This window comes from Coloeus monedula (assembly GCF_965178545.1).
Source record: "Coloeus monedula genome assembly, chromosome: 3".
NCBI classification, from domain to species: Eukaryota; Metazoa; Chordata; class Aves; order Passeriformes; family Corvidae; genus Coloeus; species Coloeus monedula.
Window position 1 is genome coordinate 50460991 of NC_138783.1, and position 22607 is coordinate 50483597.

General features: G+C 39.3%; 1 pseudogene across 1 annotated transcript; it reads right to left on the bottom strand.

Moving 5' to 3' along the window:
- Positions 1-1707: 1707 nt before the first annotated feature.
- LOC309570802 (putative tRNA methyltransferase 9B) lies at positions 1708-14574 on the bottom strand (annotated as a pseudogene). The gene is made up of 2 exons: positions 14328-14574; positions 1708-2581 (listed from the first exon to the last, which is right to left on the bottom strand). The product of its transcript is annotated as a putative tRNA methyltransferase 9B (transcript).
- Positions 14575-22607: the final 8033 nt, after the last annotated feature.

Below are 22607 nucleotides of genomic sequence, written 5' to 3' on the forward strand. Positions count from 1 at the left end.
AGTCCCTGTATGGGCCACTCATTTAAGAGTTGGACTGGATTATCCTTGTATGAAATGAAGGGAATGGTGTCGTCAGAGCTGCATGGCAGCAACATTTTGTGGCTGAAAATATTTTCTTCACTCGCACAATGATGCTAACATTAGGGGGAAAAGAGGAGCGCTGCAGAGGCAGTCATTCCAGATGGAGGATACTGATTAGCCTATCTAGCTCTTCCACCTGAGAATACAAGATGTACTATGATGGTACCATGGAAGGAAGTAAAGAAATGTTATTACAGATATTATATCCAAATTGAATTAAAGCTGCATTGAAAACCAGAGATTACTGCACTTTTTCATGCTAGGTCTGAAAACATGATATATATCTGATACTGACAGGCACGTAAAGAACATGCAGGGGCTTATTTCTCAGAAAACAAGTTTGGTCTCTGATGCTGCTTCACAAAACCATGGAAACAAAAGCAGGAAGTAAAATTATGGAGCGATATTAATAAATAAACATTAGCAAAGTAGCTGTGTTGTTTGGGATTATTGTTTATTTTGCTTCCAAATATTTACTTTACATTGCAATCTTTAACAGTAAATTGTTTCAGCTTCTGTATCTATAAAAATCAGGTAATTAAGCTGATCTTTGCAAAAGGTGAATCTGCAGATAAAACCATTATGTTAATAAATATTTTCTCAGTTGATTTGTGGTCACTGGAACACTTTTCTGTGCTGTGCTCATTCACTGTACAGATTTAAATGAGTTACTAAATCCTTCTGACTTCTAGTTTTATTGACAGGGCAAAAGAGCAATCCTTAAAACATGAAGCTCCCTTTTAAAACTATGTTTTTGAGGGGTCATGTAGTGGCATACATGGAAGCAAATATCTCTTTGCTTCCTTGGCTGTAGCTGCTGCAAAGCAGTGAAAAGATCTCTGGAATGTGACAGTGTCATGAGTTACTGCCTCTGCCACAAGGGCTCTGTACACCCAGTAGTTCTCATAAAAGCCAGTCTGTCTTGTATGACTGGAAATATCATACGAGCTGACAAAGTGGAACTGTAATAAAATGGTGTATCTTTCAATTACTTCCCACGTTATGTTACATCAAGTGGCAGAGTACAATAAATTTTAAAATAAAAAGTTGACATGAATGGTTATATAGTAATAAATGAACAACAAAGACTTTTAATGCACACATAAAAAATAATCCAGCAATCACCTTCCAACTGTATTTTATCTATTTTCAAACAGCAAAACACAGCTGGCAGCTGTTTATGAAAAGGAATCATGTGCTAAAGTGTGCTCAGCCTGAAATAATAACTCTAGGAAAAATTTTCAATAAAGATGTATTTTAAGAACAAAATCAAAGAAAACAAAGTCACAGAACCTGAGAGTTTCAAAGCAGACTCTTGCTCATACATGCCCTTCTCCCCAAAATAAACCCAAGGCTATAAAAATTTCAGGAAAGATTTTCAAAGGTGCTGAGCTTTCAAAAGAAAGAAAACCTCTAAGTAATCCCTATGCACTTCAATAAGGGAATTTTCCCTAGAACTTCCACACTTTAGACTTTTCTGTGATCATGCAGCAGTTGGTGTGGTCAAAGTGCAAATGAGTAATGCCTAGATCAGGAATATGTCACTCTATCAGCTTGGCCAGTTTCATGTCTTTAGAAATGTGGCAGTACCTCGTTTAGGCCCCACCAGGACCTGTCTGCTGTTGGCTATGCATGGTCAGGGCACTCTCCCTGATTTTTTTCTGCATAGAAGAACCTATTGTGCTTTTGCTCTGAGGTTAGCAAGAAAGCTCCTTGGTTTGGGTGATGGTCTATTTTAAGTTGTTGTCTGACAGCTAATTCTTTCTGATATGAAATCAGGTCAGGTAAATAAATACACTTTGCTGCAGCCTTGATGACTGCCTGCAGCCGTAGGGAGCTGTGCAGTTGTTTGCCCTAACTCTGAATAGCAACTTCTGAAAGCCTTTGAGCAGCGTGGTGACATGGGCAGCACAGGTTTAACAGCCACTTCAAAAGTTGTTGTATTTTAAAAACTCAGTTTGCAATGTAGGAAAAGTGAGAAGCGCGTTTCAGAAAGCCATGCTCTGCGTTTTTTTCAACTTTCCCCCCCCTTTTTAATTCATTCAGCTCAATGCTGTAATTGCTGTAACTAATGAGCCCTTCTTGGTGCCATTGATCACCCAAATCTAATACTGATTCAAGTGATCTTGAGAACAGAAACCATCTCAGAGATTTCTCTGACACTGTGCACAGTGCTTTTTTTCTCCCCTCTGCAGGATGAGCTCCTTGCTGTCCTGCATAGCTCTGAAGTCCCATCCAACTTATGACAGGGCTGTTTCAAAGCCAGTTCTTTGTCCTTGTGAAGAATTGATTTTTGTACTCCATGTGAGCAAGGCTCACCTGAGGAGCAGGAAGGAGGTGAAGGTTTCTAAGGAACAAAGTTGTCTTGCTTTTCAAATCTTCCCCATTTTTGCTCCATTGCCCACACATATATCATTATCTGGCCTCCTACTCTCAAGATGTGAGCCATCTCTTTTATCACTTGCGTGCGCCTCTCTTCCAGTTGAAAAATGGTGTATCACTAGAACAGAACAGATAAGGTGAATAAGTATCCCTTGAGGCGCTAATGAATACAGAGTATAAGGACAGGAACTGGCTCTGACACACTGGAAGCCGGTGGTTTGCACCACAGGAGTACATCATTTATCTTCTGTTGTGCTACGTGTGGTTGTACTACCTTTATCATCTCTGACATTGTACTAACTTTAACTCTAAAGAGTCCCTACCACACTGACATATTTTAAAAACACAGCAGAATTTAGAAATGTTGAAACAACTGACATCTGGCAGGCTGGCAATAAACAACAAAAACTTCTTTTCTCAGTGAATGACTACCACCTGGTCAGTGGCAAAGCAACCTGGAATGTTGAATCAACATATGGGTGAAAGACACTTGGTCAATTAGCATTTGTCTACTTCTTCCCAGTAACAAACATATATAATTAAAACAAATAATTAGATTATCTCACTCCTGTGTGATACCCACTCCCTGGCAGACAAACATGCAAGATGTGGAGGACACCTCATCAGTAGGATGGTGAAACTCAAGCAATACAATTTCCCTTGAGTCAGAACCCAGTTTAAATTTAACTCTCATTCCAATAAAATTTTTTGCCTCAGAAAGGCAATTGGTCTCAGACTTTGGCAGGAATTTTTGGAGTGACGGTGCTGCAGGTTGACTCCTGCTCTCAGGCAGAGCAGCTCTGAAGCAGTTCACAACAAACATCAAGGTCAATTAGGTCTTGGTGCACAGCAGGGACACCAGCAAAGATTCAGCTACATCAAAGGAATGTTAAAAGACAAATAAATCCTGTAATAGTGCTGGAAAGGAAAGGACACATATTAAAGACAGTGAAAACAAAAAGCAATAGAATTAATGATAATTATCCAACCTTTTATTTCCCTCAGTTAAAATGCCTGTGCTAGATTGAGCAGACATTTCTACACATATCACTTCAGGTTACAGTGACAAGCCACCTTTTGGTTAAGCTTTTGAAATGTTGGCTTCCACAGAGAAATAATGTGTCTTTCAAGGAAAAATAAATAAAGTGCAGGCTTGATTCTTTCTAGAAAAATAAGTATAGAAAATGCTAGCTGAAGCTCTGTATGTGCAGCCTCTAAGTGCCTGTCAGGGCAGCCGTTCACCATCAGATCCATTTTGCCTCAGAAAAAGAGACACTTTACAATTAAAAGAATAACAGCATGCAGTCCAGCTGTCATAGGAAAACACTGCAATGAATGATGCATTCAGAGTCTCAATGGCAATGTGAGGATCAAAAGGCAAGCTTTGAGGAAATAGGATGTTTTAACATTCAGTTATTTGACTGGTCTGCCTGTAGATTTTACTTGTCTGAGACCAACAGAAATCAATTCCAAAAGCTTAGGTCTTCTAGCAGTAGAGATGTTGATACTGAAATATTATGGCCTTTTAAATTAAAAATGTATCAAGTATCATTTAGGAAGTTACAGTTTATTATTACAGTCTCACACTGAACAATACTTAAGTGTTGTCAAGATAAATTTGTCAGGTAACTTTAAAACCTATGTGTGATATGGTCCATTTAAAAAATGCATAAATCTAGGAAACAGAGCATTTGCATGGGGCAATATCACACTATCCAGAAAACACATATTATCATGAGAATTACTGCACATGACTATTTTTAATCAAAGCCAAGCCTGTGAGGCTCCAAGACCACCATGAAGTCACATTCACCTAAAACAGGTGGCTCACAAAAAAAATTTTTTTCCTTTCCTTGACATCAAAGTCCTTGTCTATTGAAATTGTTTAAACTGAACAAGTTGCATTGGGCAGTATAGGTGCTGCTTCAGAGATGGAGCTGAGCTGGCAGTGAGGCACAAACACCAAAGGCCTGGCTGCCACCCAGCAGTGACATGAGCCTGCTTCCCTCCCCTCCAGTGGAAACAGTTCACATCTGCTTCTCCTGCAACTCCTCTCATACTGACGAGTCAAAGGCATTGGAGATGATATTTCATGGAATCATAGGATAGTTTGGCTTGGAAGGAACCTGAAGATCACCTATTTCCAATCTCCCCACCATGGACAGAGACATCTTCCACTAGACCAGGTTGCTCAGAGCCCCAGCTGACCTGGCCTTGAGCACTTTCAGGGAGAGGACATCCAGAACTTCTCTGGGCAATCTATTCCAGTGCCTCACCACCCTCATCATAAAACATTTGTTCCAATTATCTAATGTAAATGTATCCTATTTAAGTTTTAAAAAGTCCTCCATCTTTCTTTCGAGGCCCCTTTAATAATTGAAAGACTACCATAAGGTCTTCCTGGTCCTTCAGTCCTACCTCTAGAACAGTATTTCACCAGCAATTCAATTTATTTTCAGATGATTTTCCACCATCCAAACACTAAAACAAGGGTCCAGATGTTTGAAAGTGCATTTGTCATAATGCTGGTACTTTAAATGAAAAGTAGCTTTGTCCTAGATTGCAATGAAAACAGAAACTTGCAGGTGGTGGAAACAGTATCAGGACAGAGGAAACTTACTCTGGGTCAGAGCAAATATCATTCCAGCATGGGGCTGTGGCAGTAGCCAGCACAAGAGGTACAGGAAAAAGGGTAGGGAAGAATAGTGAAGCTCTCTTCCCTTGCCTCCTGCGGTTGGCAGCCTAAGAGCTGTACCTGATAGCCAGAGATGGATCTGTCCTCCATGGATACTTTCTTGGACTGATTTGTACTTCTGATTACACAAATTCACGTATCAAACTAACTTACAATTCAATTATATATGTTTTTTAATTTTTTTTTCTGTTTAAGATCTTTCCCAGTGGCTCTCCTGTTGCAATAAAGCACAGAAACTTACTCCTTGTTCACTAATTTAATATCGTTTGTGGATTCCTGGTTGCTATCTCCCTCGGTAGCACACTTCCTTTAAGACTTTTGTGATGACACTCTATTTAATTAGATAAAGAGTCCTAGCCCATTAATCTGTCCTCATACATAATCACTTTGCACCTTTGATCATTATAAAGACCTTTACTGGTTCTCCTCCTTCCAGAGATAGAGAAAGCCTGAATTTCATGAAGTATTCAAGATATGGATGCATCAAGTGTTTATCTTCTACCATTCTTCTGCATTTTATTTTTTTTCTTTAAATTTGAATACTTTCTTGACCAGGTTAGAACAATCACCTAATACTTTTTAAGGCAATGAAGATGTGTCTTATGATGATTTCAATAGCTTTCCTGAGCAAGAACAGAGGGTACCTCTGTGTACCCTTAGTTATTTTTTTCTATGCACATAACCTGGCATTTATCTGCAAATACTTTTCTGAGATTTTGCACTCAGTCATTATTTAATGTGAGAATTTTTCTTGCAACATCTTGCAGCCAGTAATCCTGAGTAACTCTGTGTCACCAGCAAGCTTTATCACTAGCCTAGTAATTTCTTTTGTAATTATAAATTGGTATCTTTTGAGCAGCAGCCTTTATATAGGTGCCATACACATATGCTGAGAATTTGGCATTGAGTTCACCACCACTTTCACACTCCTCTACCAGCATTTTACCCTTCTGTGTTTCCCTTCCAATTTTCCTTGAGAGTTTCTTCCTTTCTGGTAGTAAACTTTTATGCAGTGAATTTTTTAAAGCGTTTTTGTTCCTAGCAGGTGGTTCCATTACAGTCCCATTAAATTTAGTGAGAGGATGTGGTTCTTGCACAATTACTTATTGATGTGGGCCTGATGCACCGTTTCAGACTAATAAGAGCTTTTTCCCTTTTGGGGGTTTCTCAGATTAATCTTTTCAAGAGTCTTTGTGCCCTGTTGTACCATTTACACAACCTACATATGGAAAATTGTGTTTTTTCAATATTGTGTTTTCTGCCCCCACTGCCCCCATGGTCTCTTTTAATAATCTGTGGTCATTTTCTCCAAGCCTATCAAAGAGTTGGTGATACATCCTTATTATTACACTAGTCTCCTTTGTAGCTGTCTACCTACTGTTGTTTCTTCCAGAAGTTTGTCCTCATGCTATTTTTTCCACAGAGGAATATTTAGACCTTTTTAGCTGTTATGCAAACCTTGTAACAAAAAGTAGAAAAGCCCCTTAGGAGCTTTAATGAACATTATATCATTATCATACCAACCAAAATCATGCCATGATGATGAGGACAAGTAGAACTGCTTTCAAATTTCAAACAAACCATTGCAAAAAAAAAAAAAAAAAAAAAAAAAAAAATTAAAAAATTGTTTGGGTTGAGCACAAGTGCTTGACCAAAACCACTGACAGCTCTTTGCAGCAGCAAAGCCTTGCTTCACAGATTATTGGTTGTTTTAAATCAAGCATCCTTTTCAGTTTGGCAATGCATTCCTCTACCATAACAGAAAGTCAATCCAGATTAATTTTGTGTCATATACTGCTCATTCCCACCGCTTATGTTGAAATTGAGGACTGAAAATTTTTCCATAGCTGAAAAACACATAATACAATTTTATATTTTAAATGGAGAAGGTGAGGAGGAAAGAATGTTTCAAAGATTCTTCTCTTCTTCATTTCACAAGAATATAATTAATTGCTCCTTCTCTTAATTGAATACTGTGACTAATCCTACTAAAAGGGATTATTTAGAACAAGCAGAAAATGCTAGATACATTTTTGTGTCATTCAGCTGTTTTCAGAGAACAAAGCTGAAAGCATCAACAACATTTCTGAATTTTTTTGCAAGTCACTTTCAAAATTAATATTTTAGGTCAGTGATTCAATTTAAACCCTGTTAAATGGCAAAAAAGGGATCTGTGTAATCAGAAATTGCTTTTCTCTGTTAAATTTCTTTATTGAAGTTAAATCACTTTGGAGACATTTGGAAAGTATTTAAAGATCACAGAATCTTTATCTCAGAGACTCTTGTATATACTATATATACACTTCAGATGCCACTTTATCTCTGTCAGCTGCAATAATGGGAACAATTGGAACATATATAAAGACATGGTTCTAAGCTAAATGTTACTTTAGTCTCTCCATTATGGTGACATCAAAAATAAAAAGGGGAGGAAAAATACTAATATACCAAAGAATTATTTAAAAGCATAACTGAATAAACTTCAAACAGTGTTTCCATGAAAAACTTTTTCCTGTTGAAAACAGAACTCATTAATTACTTAGGATGGAAAATCTGTTCGTTCTTTTATTTTCACACACTTATGGTTAACGTTGGAAAATAAGGATGCTGCCTTTATAAGAACCGTCATAATTATGACATTTAATTAACTTAATAAAGTCTTGATTCAGGAATCATATGCTTTATTTTAAGCATTTGAATAGCTACACTGTTTCAGCTGGATTACTTCTGTGTTTATTGAAGACAATTCTGAAATGTGTGTCACAGCAGCATAAAAGTGGGGACACCTGTAATTAAAACCAGCAAGAGAAGGTAATAAAATAAGGTCAAATAGAGCAGTCTTCATCAAGTCATCCCTCTTCCCTGCTTTGTGCCATCCTCGAGGTGCCTACCCTGGATTACTTCTCCCCTCTTCCCGCCCCAGAGCAGTGTGGCTTTTCCTGGAACTGCTGTCCCAGTCTCACCAGCTGCAGTACCTTGGGTTCGCCTGTGTGTGCTCTCAGAGGTGGCTCTGTCTGCCTTCAAGCACCATTTAATCTTGATTATGTACTTTATATTAGTTGTCATTGCATAGAGAGAAAATAATGCGGGCAACGGCTGCCTCTCCTTCCCTCACAGGTGTGCTTCTACATGCTGGACTACAGGATTAGGCTCCTCTTCCACCTCCTTTGGGCTGTTTGGATGCAGGTTTCAAGGGATGATGGTGGTGGTTTCCCCACTTCATCAGTTGAGTGTTGAAGTACTGGTGCCCATCCCTGTGTAGCGAAAATGTGGGTTTGAAACCCCTCCAGCTGTGGAAAGAGGTGAATTGAGCTCTTCTGCTTTCTGGGTGAAAGTCCTGAGGACTTGGCTGTACTGGAAAGAGAAAAAAAAGCAAAATCTCTGTAACTGTCTGTTGGACACCAACCCCAAAGAGACCTTGGTGCCAGTGATCTGTATTTAGTGAAGAAGGTTTAAATGTGCACCCAGGTCAGGTGCCTGGAGACTGTTCTGGATCCATTCTGGATCATGTCTTATTCAATAGGATAAGCTTCTGGCTTACAGTGTGAAACCCTCCTGCTAGGGAACCCCGCTCTCAGGTGACAGCACAATCCTGACAAAACCGTCATGTGGAAGCTGCTCAGCCATCCCTCCTTCCACAACCTCAGCTGTGTTGCTCTGCACCCCGAGAGAGCAGAGGAAAACAGCTGTACAGGGGCAGCTTGTGCAGCTGCTGGGAAGCTGTCACCTCTGTTATTGACACCCAGCAGCTAGCCACGACCTTGCAGCCAGGTAACGCTGTTAAGGACATGTAGGTGAGATTTAAGACAGATATACTGTCAACATGGTGACAGTGATAAGGCCACAGATTGTGGTCTAAAATAAATTATTCTTTTTAAAAGTGATAAGCAGGCTGCTGGCTGTTACTGTGAAAATTAAACTAAATATAAGGGTGTATTTGGAGTTTGCACCAGTTCTGCACTCCAGTAACTCGTAGCAGATGAGTGAACCATAAGGGAAAGAGATCCTTCTGCTGCAGTGTTTGTTTTTCTAAGTAAAAAAAAACCCAGCAGAGTCTAGTTTTCTGACCTGAACACATCCTGGGATAACTGTATCATACACTGGAAATAAAGTTAGGATATTTTTGATAAAGAAGTTATAACCAGCATGAAAATATCAATGCAAGAAACACAGAGCTCCTGATTTAGTTGAGATAGAAATCCTTGCTGTGTGTGATAATTGCCTAAACAGACAACACTGTCAGCTGAACGAGTTGAGAGAAAAAAACTGTGGAAATGACAGAAAAGCCTGCAGCTCCTATGGAGCTTCTTTGCATCTCTAAGAATTTGTGATTACTAGCTTGAAAATAACTGCATTATTCACTTTGAATAAAACACTAACAGTGGTGAGGTCAAAGCTGAAATCAGGGCTGGCAGATGTCTCAGAAGCAGCAGAGGTACTCTGTGGGTCACCTCATCAAAACCAGAAACTCCCACAATGGGTGGTATTTCTCCCATGTCTCTAAGACCTCTTGTGATATTCAGATTTTGTTAATATTTTGCACATCTGACTTCCACTAGGGAAGAGGGTTCACTGCTGTGAGAGGAGCTGTATTAACATTAGGCAGCAACTGGTAATAGGAGAGTCAATGGATTTTTCTCAAAAAGCTCAGATGGCCTTTACATTACAATAGATGCAGAAAATACAAGTTATTCATTTTCTGTCTCCATGGAATACTTAAACACTGGGCCCAAATGTGAGCCAATTTCCTCCAATCTGCTCTTAAAATCCTCTTAATATCTGAGGTAAATAACCTTTGCTGCAGAGCAAGATGATTATATTTTTTTCTTTCTATGTCAAATAAAGAACAGCTTTCTCTAGAAGTCATTTATATATTTGAAGACTATTATGTTTCCTTCAGTCTTTTATTTTTTTTCTTTCTTGACTAACAAAATCCAATTCCTTCAGCTTCTTCTAATAATTTAGATTTTCTGAACATCAGTTATTTAAAATATCTCAATACAGATTGCTAACTTTCTAAGCATGGTCCCCAAAAGCAGATAGGCTATTCCGCCTAAGATCTCAAACATACCAAGCACAGGAGAGTGACTCATTTTTCTGACTTCCATGAAACTGCTTTGTCACCATGCCCGAACACGTATTTGCCTGATTTTGTAGCAGCATGACACTATTTGCACATTTTTGGCCCCATGGTCCATCTTGCCTGGTCATTATTTGGTCATTATTTCCCACTTTGTTCATTGCCAAGCATAGTATGTCCCTTTCGAAGGTTTCTGTATGCCTTCTTGATTCCAGAGAATCCTCCTTCATTTGCCTTTGTCAAATCCCATCTTCTGATAGAATTCCAACTCCTCCTATACAGGAACCATTCACAAATTGTACAGTATGCTCTTTAGCAGCCATCAAAGTTATTAATTACAGTTTTGAATAGAAATAGATGTAGGGTGGCTCACAAGAGCATGCCCTTTGAAATGCGTCCTTTTTTGGAGAGTGAAGCACTGATTAATTTTGAGAATGATTTTTTTTCATATTCTTAGCTCCATTTACTTATTTTACTTGCAACATTGACACAGGAGTCAAGATAGATCATGTCTTCTCCTGCTGCCCTGTCTATTGGGATGATTACCCTGTCAAAAACAGAAAACAGATTGGCTTGCTCCTGACAAACCCATATTGGCTGTTTCCCATTACATTAGTATTCTGTGGGTTTAAACAATGTAGGCTTAAATAATTTATTCTATTTAAATTAGATTATTTAAATTATTTATTCTACTATCCTTGCATAAATCTGAGTTGGCCTGGCTTCTCCTTAATGTCCTTTGTCTCTCTTGTAGAAACAAGTATCATGTTTGCTTTTCTTCACTTGCTAGACATCTTAAATATAATCCGCTAGTTCACAGTAGTTTAAGATTAATTTCATGATTTCCTAGCAATTTGTGTAACCACATTTATATAAATATTCTTTAAAATGTTCTTTCACTTTATGTAGTCCAAACTCCTGTTCTCTGGTTAAAACTCTACTGTTGGTGACTGTTACTAACTTTTTGTAAAGACCAAAGAAAAATTCAGGTTTCCTTCTCATCTCTTATTTGCTCTACTTTCTTTTTTGTTTCCCCCTTGCTATGTATAAATGTATATACATTTATAAAACCATAGTCTAGTTCTAATTAATGTTACTTTGTAGTCATCCTGATTTGGGTTCTTCACACCATGCCATGTAGTTATTAACAATCATGGTTTTTGCTGATTTCTTTTCAATTTCTGTGGCATTAAAGAGTTCCTGTCATACCAGACCTCATTATACTCTGCTTTCCACTGGGACAGATTTCTTGTTGTGCCTTTAACGCTGCCTTCTTTAAGGGAATTTTCTGGCCTCAATTCCATCTTGTTGGAAAACGTTATAAAACTTTTAGAAAATAATACTGATTGATCATTTGGAAAAGTGGAATATAGCAGGACGGGAAGGTAGTGGTGCCATACCTGTCTGACAGAACTCTGTGTTATGCAGTAATAACTCAGGCTGCATGGAAACATGGAGTTTCTTTATGGCATAAAGAAACTTTGTCATTATGGCAGGGCAATATTATGCCCATATAAATTGGCGCAGCATTGCAAAGTAACTACACTGAGATCTGAAATTAACTCTTGGTTTCTTCTTGCTCAGTATCTCTTTGAATTTTACCATGAAGACAGAAACTTATTGAGTAAGGAAACTCTCCCAGAGTTTTTATTTGGATTTCTTTTTTTTCTCCTAAGACACTCTTTCACTTTGTAAATTTTAAGAATTACACTATTTGCAATTACACAGACTGTTTTCTCAGACAGTGTAAATCTGACCTATTCACGTTTATGACCCTTAGGTTTCCCTCTCTTTTTCTGTTAAATTACCACAAGACTAAAAGATCGCAGACTAAAGCAAAGTTAGTTTTCGTTTACTGGTATTAATAACTAGGAAAGCCATTTGATGCTCTTTACTCCAGGAACCCTTTTTCCCACTGGGCTGAAGAGTCTGATCAGACATTTCAGTAATATAGTATTTCATTAATAAAATATTTCAGTAATAAAAATACTGACTTGAGTGTCTGACACTTAGTAGGAGAGGCAAATATGGTGTCTTCACCTTTGCGTTTTCAGGAAAGAATTTCGTATCTATATTAACAAAAAAAGCTTCTTCTTATCCCTTGGCCATCTCAGAGTACAAAAGCCCAGTATATACAAGACTTTACTGACTCAGAACATGATTTTTCCATATAAAGGAAAAAAACCACCCTGACAGAGGTAAAGCCATGATATAGGAAGTCAGTCCTGCATTATGATTTGAAAAAATTCCTTAGTCAAAGGGACAAAAAGAGTGGCAGTTCTCTTTCCATTACTGCAAGTGGCAAAAATCCTACCAATTTCAGTAATTCAGCAATGGCTTCATCATGTTAACAATAAAAAATCTATCAGTATATGGCAGAGGGGATGACTTCTGTTGTTTGTTGATGTTAAATCTCAAAAAAAAATGAATGCACTGGGAAAGTGAGTATGATTTCTCTCTTAAGGCAGTGAAAACATGGAATGCATTACATATACTCACAGTGCAGATGTGTCTCCTTGAACAGAAAGTTCATCATTTGAAAGCAGCACATTTTAAACTTTTGCTGATGTATCATGTCTATTTGCTTCTTGTGAGGTTACTCCATTCATGGAGCTGGCAAAAAATACTTCATTATATATGTATATGCAGTAGGTGAAAAGCACAAGTTAAAATCATCAGGTTAGGCCAGATCTCCTGCTTTCCTTTAGACTGTTCACAAGTACTCCTGGGGCACAGACGTTACACCTTCTGAACACTGCTGCATATCCTTATCAACAAATCTGGTTTGTCTTTCACTTACCCTGGATTTCCAGAAAATGTAAAATCAGCTTTGGGCACGGGATGATCCATCTGGGCAAAGAATGTAAAAAACCAGTAATAAGGATTATTAGCTGTGGGTCATGTTTCTTAAATCATGACTGAAGAATTTTCAGGTGGTGTAGCTGAGCCTGGTTCCCAGCCTCATACAATGACATAACTGACAATAAGGCAAACTCAGATTTCCAGATGGATTTGGACTTGAAAAGTAAAGTCCTTCAAGGCTTAAAGGATGATCACCTGAGACATGGACAATAGGATGTGCCAAGATACTCACTAACTTCAAGAGATGTGAGACATGAACATTTCACTTTGATTTAACAAAGCTTAGAGACCTTTACGTTCCTTTGGTTGAGAAAAGGAAAATCAAGTTTTCCGAACACTGTCATTTGTTTTATTTACAGTACTGTCCAACTTTTAATCAATATAGGCTTAATACCAAACTTTTAAAAGGTGGTTGAGTAATTCCAGGACTCCCAAAACAAAAGAACTCTCAAAATGTAAAAGAGAAAAAAGCAGAGGCTAAAGCTACCATTCAGTGTTTGCTTCAAATGTGGCCAAAGCCCTCCATTGTCAAATTAGGAAGAAAAGGGCAACTAAACAAAAAGGAAAATTCTGACAGGAAATGAAATCTGAGGTTACTCAATGAAATTTTGATGTGGCGGTACCACTGAAATGAGCAAATCTGCTTGATTTTTCATCAGCTCCTTGTTCTTTCTCTACATTAGTCTTTATCTACTTTGCTGAAACAGGTCTCTCTGCAGAGAAGGAACAGGTAACTGATTTGGCAAAAAACAACCTTTCTTTTTGCTGGGTTACTTTCCAGCTGTATCAGTGTCATGGTCATCCATCTTCATAAACACAAAAATTATTGTGCTGGCTGACAAACAATGGAATATGGAAGTAAATCCTGTGTTTGGGAAAGTGCAGAAGGATATAATATTGAGCCTTGAATACGTTCAGTGTTCCTAAGCAAGCTTTGTTATATCTTCTCCCTGACAGAGACAACATTTCAAATTTCTACCGTCTGATAAGGCATAAATAAATCTTGCTTGGACTAGAAAACCCCTCACATTTATGTGACTTACCCATTTTGTAATTTTTCACTATGTTTGCAATACACATTTCTTGCGCGAATACAGATTTACCTGGTCTACACAACCCAGAATATTTTCAGTCCGTCACTGAAAAAAATCCCAAACTTAGAAGAGACAGCAATGCCAGGCTCTTTGTAAGTCTGCCCTATAGCCACTGTGAGCACGTAGATCTCACCAACAATGGACAGGACAGTGTTGAAGCACTCACTCCCACAAGGCAGACGTGAGCTGTGGCAGAGCACTGCTTCATAGCCTCTGGTTTGAGCTGATTCCACCGATGGGAAACAGCAGTTGCAACCCAGTTTATCGACTTGAGAGCTGATGTGAAGTTATTTGCCATTCCCACAGCCTGAAGGAATAACGAGGAGGAGAAAGGAAGGGCATTCGATGTCTGTACAAAAGAAAATGTATTCCTGACACATGCCGTGATATATACCCTTGACTGGCCTAGGTTGAAATTCTCCACTCGTTTTAAAGGAGATACAGTTGCAGTGGAATCCAGGTTGTTTTTCACCCTCACAGTACAATGAGCACAGTCTGCTCTCTCCTGTCTAGCAGGCTCTCTGCTGTGTGACGGGAGGTGCTCAAGTGAGATCGCTACAGAACGCCATTTACCTTGGCCTGCCCAGCACGTATGAAATCAAAAATATTTATGGTAATGATGCTACTGCAATTCTGCTTGTAATAGACTCAAAATGCTAAGTGAAGGCATCATGTAGTGGGAGCACAGCACTGAATTATTCCTGTGTATTGAAATGCTGATAGACAAACTAGACTGCTAAGTAATTAAGTCACTATTAGACCAAACCATTAAATCCATTGTTTGCTCTTCTAACTGCTGCTAATTATTGTCACCATGACAACAGGGGAGTTTCTTTATCTGATAGCTCCATGTATTTTCTTTTTCATAATGGAGCCTGCCACATGGAAATTGACATCTTCCCAACTTGAAATACTTGTGTTGAAATAAAGGCAGACATCTTTAGATAAGAACAATTTTAATGTCAGCAGTAAAGTGGATCTTATCTAAATTTTTCATAATTTCTTTGCAGAATTATCTGGATCTTAACACAAAGTGCATTTTAAAATAGATTATTAATTTAAAAAGCTTGCCTTCTCACTTCTATCTTAAAATTCATAGTTCATCTTATAATCAGGGAGGTAAATGCATCAGACTAGCGTAATACCCTGTACCTTGTGCAGATTTCAGTCTGCATCCTGTTTATGGCTATGCTTACATCAATATTAACCTTGGTCAGAGCCCAGATTTTATCTCAAAATCTTTATAGAAAAATAGTTATTTTGGAGCCTTTCAAATATTTAAATCCTGTATTTAGGTTATAGCCATCCCATAGCACCTGTTCTGCAACCCTGTGTGTTTCCCTTCCAGCCCCATCAACCTGTTATTCCATTTGAATGGGAGATGAATCACTGCTGAGCTGCAAATAGAAGTCTGCTCTGAACTGCTTGTCTAATGTTAACTGCTGATGCCATCTCCCAAGAAGGAAGGAAGGATATCCAGAGAAAAGCTGGAGCTCTCTCAGTCTTTCCCATGTCTTACTTCAGCACCAGCTGAGGTGCTGTGAAACAGTGCCAACACTTGGCTAATACTAGACTATTTTCCAAGGAGAAAGCATAGAAAGAGGACTACCTGGGAGCTCTAGCTGGAAAAAGAATGTCAGGACTTTTTCTGTGTTTGACTTTTGAAGGGATAGGCTCTTGTATAAACTGAGCAAGAGCTACTAAAAGGATTCCCTCTGATCCAACAACAGAGGCTGCTTCCCAGGGATGGAGGGCAGAGGAGAGCCCTGCAGGTGGATCCCTGTCTCGTGCCATGGCACCATTCTTAGCAATTGTGTTTCATCTGAAAATCATCTCTGTCCTTGGACACCACAGCAGATTGGCAGCAGCCTGATTTTAAATTTCAGCAATCAAGAAGTTGAAAGTCTGTGACATTGGTAAAAATCCCATGTGGCAGTTCTTCGTGTGTATTTTATTAAACAATGTTTACAATACAGAAAAACAAATCTGCCAAGATCTGGTATGAATATGCTTCCCAACATTGAGACTGTGATAAACTGGGGAAAGTATATGGTAAAGTTTGAATGACACCCAAAAAGTTTCCTAGAGAAAAGGAAGGGAGAAAAACATGCACTTGTTACCACAACAAACTCTTGTTACCAAAGTACATTTCCTTAAGTTAAGCAGTATGACATTGTTTATTGAGGAGATAGTATTTCCAAATACCATGTTGCCATTAAAGAGAAATTGCTGAGGCTTTTAAACGAAGAAAGGTCATCTGTTCTATGTTTTTATATAGTGTATTGTTTTCTCATATAAATCTGAAAGGAATTTTATGACCTTTAACACAATGTTTAACTTGCTTATATTGTACTTAAAAGCTCTTCACTTTTTCTTGATAAAGTCTTCCAAAGTTTTTAAGTCCACCCTTGAAAAAGATATTTTCTAACAAGTCCATAGTTTACAGATGCATCTTTAGAAATGGCAGCTGAAAATGAAGATTAATACCAAAAGAATGTCAGAGTCTGAAACAAAAGCTACAAGATGTGTCTTTCGTCCTCTGCTTCATTCAGCACCCAGGAAGATCCATACCTACAGACTTCCCACTGCACAATTCATTGACATGGTGTGTTACTGGGAACAAAAATCTTTCCAGCTTTGCAAGCATCCATTTTTTTTCAGCTGTTCTGGGTTGGTATGGTGCACAGGTATTAGCAATGCCCCCAGAAAGACCCAGTGATATTGAGCATAGCTGATCGCATCCTAAGCCATTTTCAGTTCAATGTTAGGTTTTGTACAGACAAGCTGTAAAAATTGTGATCTTCATTGAACATATACTGGCCATGACAGGATTTCACTAACTTAGTAAAGATTGGTACACCAAGACAGACTGCCCCCCTCCACTTGCATTATTCTAACAACTCTATGCAGAATAACTTCTATGAGGCAAAGGTATTGATTACAGACTCACCCAAAATCTCTGCACTGTAGGCTGGCCATTAATCTGACTCCTAATACAATCCTTATCTGGTCCTTGTTTTCAAACCCATGCACATTTTAAATCCTATCAACTCAAAAGACTACTGTTCTGCATTTTTCTAGGCAATTACATCTCAGAGAAACACTGGCTCAAACTAAACCCAAACTCAATCTTGCAGCAACAGCAAGAAGTGAACTCTGGAGGAGGTTTGGTTATGTCATTTATTTATTTGAAAAGCTGTGCTAGGATTAAATCTTGTAGCCCTTGGTGTCTTCTGTCATATCAAATATTCAGTCAGCATCACTGGGAAATTGCCTAGATCAAAGTGATAACAAGTATTGGAGTGGGATGAGGAAGTTCATCTCTGTTCTCTTCATTATATGTGTTCCTAAATAACTGCCACTCTAGAAACACAGATAATAATAAAAAAAAGACAGTGTTGATGAGTTGCCCTGGTTTAGTCTCTCCCGCAGAGCAATGCATATATTTTTAGCTTCTAGTGAGGTTTAAAGCCATCACCTTGCAAGCATTTACAGAGGTGCTTAACTCTGTGTGTGCAAACAATACCGCCGACTGACTCCAGTGAGGATATTCCAGGCACAGAGTTCACGACATGCATTAGTGAGTACAAAACTGGCTCTCTGAGGCAGAAGGATTTTTTTTTTTTATTGTTCTTCATTATAACCCAGCTCTTCTGTAGAAGCCAGTTTTTAAAAACTGCCTTCAGAAAGATCCTGGTTGAAATAGCTGAAGTGCTCTACTGGGGATCGTTTCAAGAGGAAGCTGATGTACTATCAAATATACAGGGAAAGGCAGAAGGAGGCTAGAGAAGGAAAAGGAAATTGCTCTTTGGAAAAGCTGCAACATCATTTCAAAGCTTTGCTATTGCTTCATTTGACAAGGGAAAATAATAACCAGTGAATTGATGTAAGATCACAGGAGTGAAGAGCACAGAGCTGTTTAACACTAGCATACACTCAGGATAGCTGTCTTAGGCAGCTAAGGACAGCCTGGGAATTGCTCTTACCTTGATACTTAACTACCAGGAAAAGAAAGAAGGTGCATATCAAAGCACCTAGGAAGAGAAATCACATAGCAAGACACCATTTCAAATTAAGGCACAAAAGTGTTTAAATGCAAGAAACCAATCATGAGCGGTGTGTAAAGTAGCATCTCCTCTGTGAAGGGAGAGAAAGGGATGTTTCAGAGCTAAGATTCTCACCTAGAACTACGAAAAATACTGTGTCTTTTGTTTTAAAAGTAGCTCCAAGAATGGGGTAAATGGTCTGGGCTCTCTGAAATTTAACAGTCCAACTCTGAAAGGCACTAGTAAAATAAATTTTCCATAAGGTTCTTTTAGGAAAATAACCCTCCCTGGGAGAGGCTGGAGGGAAAGAGCCATCAGATTGATTCCCAGCAGCCACCAGCAGTCCTGCTATGGACATATCTGCCTGGAGACCTTCAGTGGATGCCCATCTCCCACACTTACCAAGCTATAAACCACAAAATGCTCAACTGCTCTCCATTCAATACTTTTAGTACAACAGGCTGAAAACCATATCAAATGTGGTGCACCAGAGGAAGAGAGGAGAGAGATGTTTGAGGGCACAGGCACTAACATTAGTAAATGAAAAATGTTCTGATAATCTTAGGAAGCCAGTTATGACCCACACCACAGAAGCAAGAAAAAAACCCAAAATTAAAATCAAAAAGCAAACAGGAATGTCCACCAATCTCGCCTGGGGGAAAATAATTTCTGGGGGATTGACTCAGGTTCAAACATGTGATTTACACATGCCAGTCTGAACCTCAAAGACTTCCAGTTTCTCTGTCATCCCCAACATTCTTTCTCTAGTCACCGAGAAAGCCATAAAATAATCTGGAAATCAAGCTATGCTTCAGGACAAAGGACATTTTCTGCCCAACACAAAATCAGATATTTGCTGCTGCAAATGTCACACAGTGCTATTTTACATTGCTGTTGTTTGCTTACTTGCATAACAAAGGCTTTGGGGAATGCAGATATTTTTTTTGAGCACACTCACCCCTACCTTTATGTGAATTAAAGAAAAAAAAGCAAATCTGTTCATCCAGGGCTGACTGGAAAGCAAAGAGGTACAGAGCAGCAGTTCAGTCTGACTGCCTGTCACCTAATCTTCGGCTAAATTTGACACAACTTGATTGAAAGTGAAATTAAATTGGAGTTTAAAAGCCATTGAAAACTTCGAAGTTCATAAATTATTATTAACCTCCTGAGCAGTGTGAAGGCTCTGACTGTTCATGTGGGATGTGAACCTTGTGCAGGCTGTGCCCAATGTGTCTGAGAGCCCTTACTCCTCGCAGCATTGCTCCCCAGGGGGAACCGCAGGCAGCTGGTGGAGGAAACTCTGGCTGCTGCATCCAGAACAGGAGCTCATCCTCTGGCTGTGGCATGGTAGCTTCTGCTGTGTTCATAATGCCTTGTATTTATCTTTGAATTTAAAAATAGCTTGTTTGGGACTGTTCTGTTTTTGGCTGGTAGAGTTAATTTTCTTCCTAGTAGCTGCTACCTTGCTGTGTTTTGGATTTAGTATGACAGTAACGTTGATAACACAGTGATGTTTTAGTTGTTCCTGAGCAGTGCTCACTCTACCTTAAAGACTTTTCAGTTTCCCATGCTCTGCTAGAGGGCAGGTGCACAAGAAGCTGGGAGGGAGCATGGTCAGCACAGCTGACCTGAACTGGCCAAAGGGATATTCCATAGTGTGGAATGTCATGTCCAGTATGTAAACTGTGGGGAGCTGATTGCTGCTTGGGGATGGGCTGGCATCAGACATCAGGTGGTGCATCACTTCTGTTTCTTGGGTTTTAATCCTTCCTCTACCACTACTACTATTGTTAATGATTATTTATTAATTAAAATTATGAATTTTTTGTTTATTATTATTTTTAAAATTTCAATCATTAAACTATTCCTTTATCAACCTATGAATTTTCTTGCTTTTACCCTTCCAATTCTCTTCCCCCAGTCCTGCTAATGGAGAGGAGTGAGGAACTGGATGTGTGGTACTTACTTGCTGCCTGGGATTAAACCACACCAGGGAGAAGAATAGGCTTTCTAATTCTAAATAACGTCACTCTTTGGGTAACACCCAATGATGTCAATTTAACTCAGCAGCTTTGTGGTTCAACCTAATAGGAGAGAATAGACTGAATTGGTAATAAGCTTGCTCTTGACAGGGACAGTCTTCTAGAAGGATGTGTCATCAGAGAGCTCACAGATGGAATGAGTAATTCCTGATTTAAAAGAAAACCCTATTCTTCCCCTCTGCCCCTGAGCATTTGCAGCTGTGGGGGCAGCCACAGGACCACAGACTGTCCAGAGCAGCACACTGCCTCCTGCCAAACTCTTGCCAGTTCTGCCAAGGCCCCTCTGGGCCCTCTAGAGCCCCATGCACATGGGATATGCCATGGAAAAGCTGGCAGGAACACAGGGGAAAGAGGGCTGATTCAGAGTTGTGTCCCAGCACCACTGAGCCCTCCCTGATGCCAGCCAGAGAGAAAAAACTGGAGCTGCCAAGCTGAGCTGGGCTTCTTTAGAGACACGATTAGCTTAAATCTTACAGTAATTATTGCCAGCAAATGACATAACAGCTGCCCTATCATAGCAGAAAATCCAAACCAGCAACTCCAGGACCACACTATTTCTAATACCTATGAAAGAGATGATGATGCTTTACTCTCTTCAGTTAAATGAGTATTTTTCTGATGATACATTTGGAAAACCTGCTTAATCCTTCTCCCTCTCTGTGCCCCCTGCACCATCAGCATTCCCATCTTACACACAGACATCACATTATGACTGCACTGAAATAGCTTGCCTGTGAAGCACCAAATCTTTGCGTGAAACACAGCAAATATTCATCTGGACCTTGTTAGGGTCCCTTCAGAGACCTTCACCAAGTTTGTTCTTCCACCAGCAGCTGCAGCCACCACAGGAACACTCTGCCAGTCAGACTATCAGCCTCTACCCCTGCCAAGCAGATAAGAGGAGAACAAGAGAGGAAAAATGAGCCTTAAAGCCCTTGAAGGATGGTTCCCATGAGGTGTCAGAATCTGCGGAAGGACTGATTAACAGAAAGGGAATTGCAATATGGGGCACAGAATGGCTATAAAAAAAGAGAAATGAAAGAACTAGATGGGAAGGAAATCATAAAAGGGAATTTTATAAATATTAAAGATGGAAAATTAAAGACAAGGATGTAAATGAAAAAGAGAAGACCAAAACTGAGAAAAAGAAAATGGGATAAAAAAACCAATGACAGGTAGAGAAACTTCAGGTTAGTATTTCAATTAATTGGCTTTTGTGCATTTTTTCCAGATACCACCATGCACAGGCACTGCACCATAATTTGACATTTAATCAGCTATTTGTGGATTCCTCATGATGCCCTATTAATATTAGTACAACATGGTGAAACCTTCCTACAGCCTCCCAGTTTCTGCAGCACATCATACTGGCTTTATCCTCACCCTTTTACAGGGCTGAGAGGCAGCAGAGCTGCATCTCTTCCATATTCCTGAAGCCACCATTTGGTACATGCCTTTCCAAATCCCCCACACTCTGCAAGTGCAGTCAGGGAGGTGGCTACATGCAGAAGAGAAACAAGAAAGAAGAATTAGAAGGGAAGGATGGGATCTGTGAGACTGAACCAGTGCTCACTCAGAAAATGCCACAACTTTTGGAAAACCTGACACAGGATATGTTCACTTAATTCAGGTGATTAACCTTGAAAGGCAGCCTCACTAATTGCTGATACCCAATACAGCTTCCAATACTGCAGGAGTGGGCAAGGAGAGAAACTGACCTGAAAAGGCCCAATGTATTTTGAAAGGAAAATGAGGGCAAAAATAACTCCAGAGGGGAGATAGTGGTGTGATCTGGGTATCATCATAGAAGGCTGGAGTGTGAAGCCTGATCCATAGTCCTGGATTCTGAAGTGCAATCTGGCAGCAGGGTTGCATGCTATGGGAAAACTCTTTGGACCTTCAGACTAGAGAAAGTGCTGAACTTGAAGACCTGAGCTACACACTGATTCCCTTTGTGACTTTCAGAATTTGAACTTCGGTCACGACATAAAAACTAATTTTAGCAATACTTTTGTAAGGAAGGCAAAACCTATTTAGGGGAATTTGGGATGCTGGGTACCTGAATATTAAACTAAATATTAACACACACTATTAAAACTGATGCAATCTGGGGGACTCACCATCCCTAGAGGTATTTAAAAGACATGTAGATGCAGCACTTAGGGACATGGTTTGGTGGTGGACTTGGCAGTGCTGGGTTAATTGTTGGACTCAATGATCTTAGAGGTCTTTTCCAATCTGAAAGATTCTATGATTCTATAAGTATCAGTGCTAGGTTCTTGGACTTCTGATTTGTTTCCATGGTGTTTGCACTACCCTGACCTC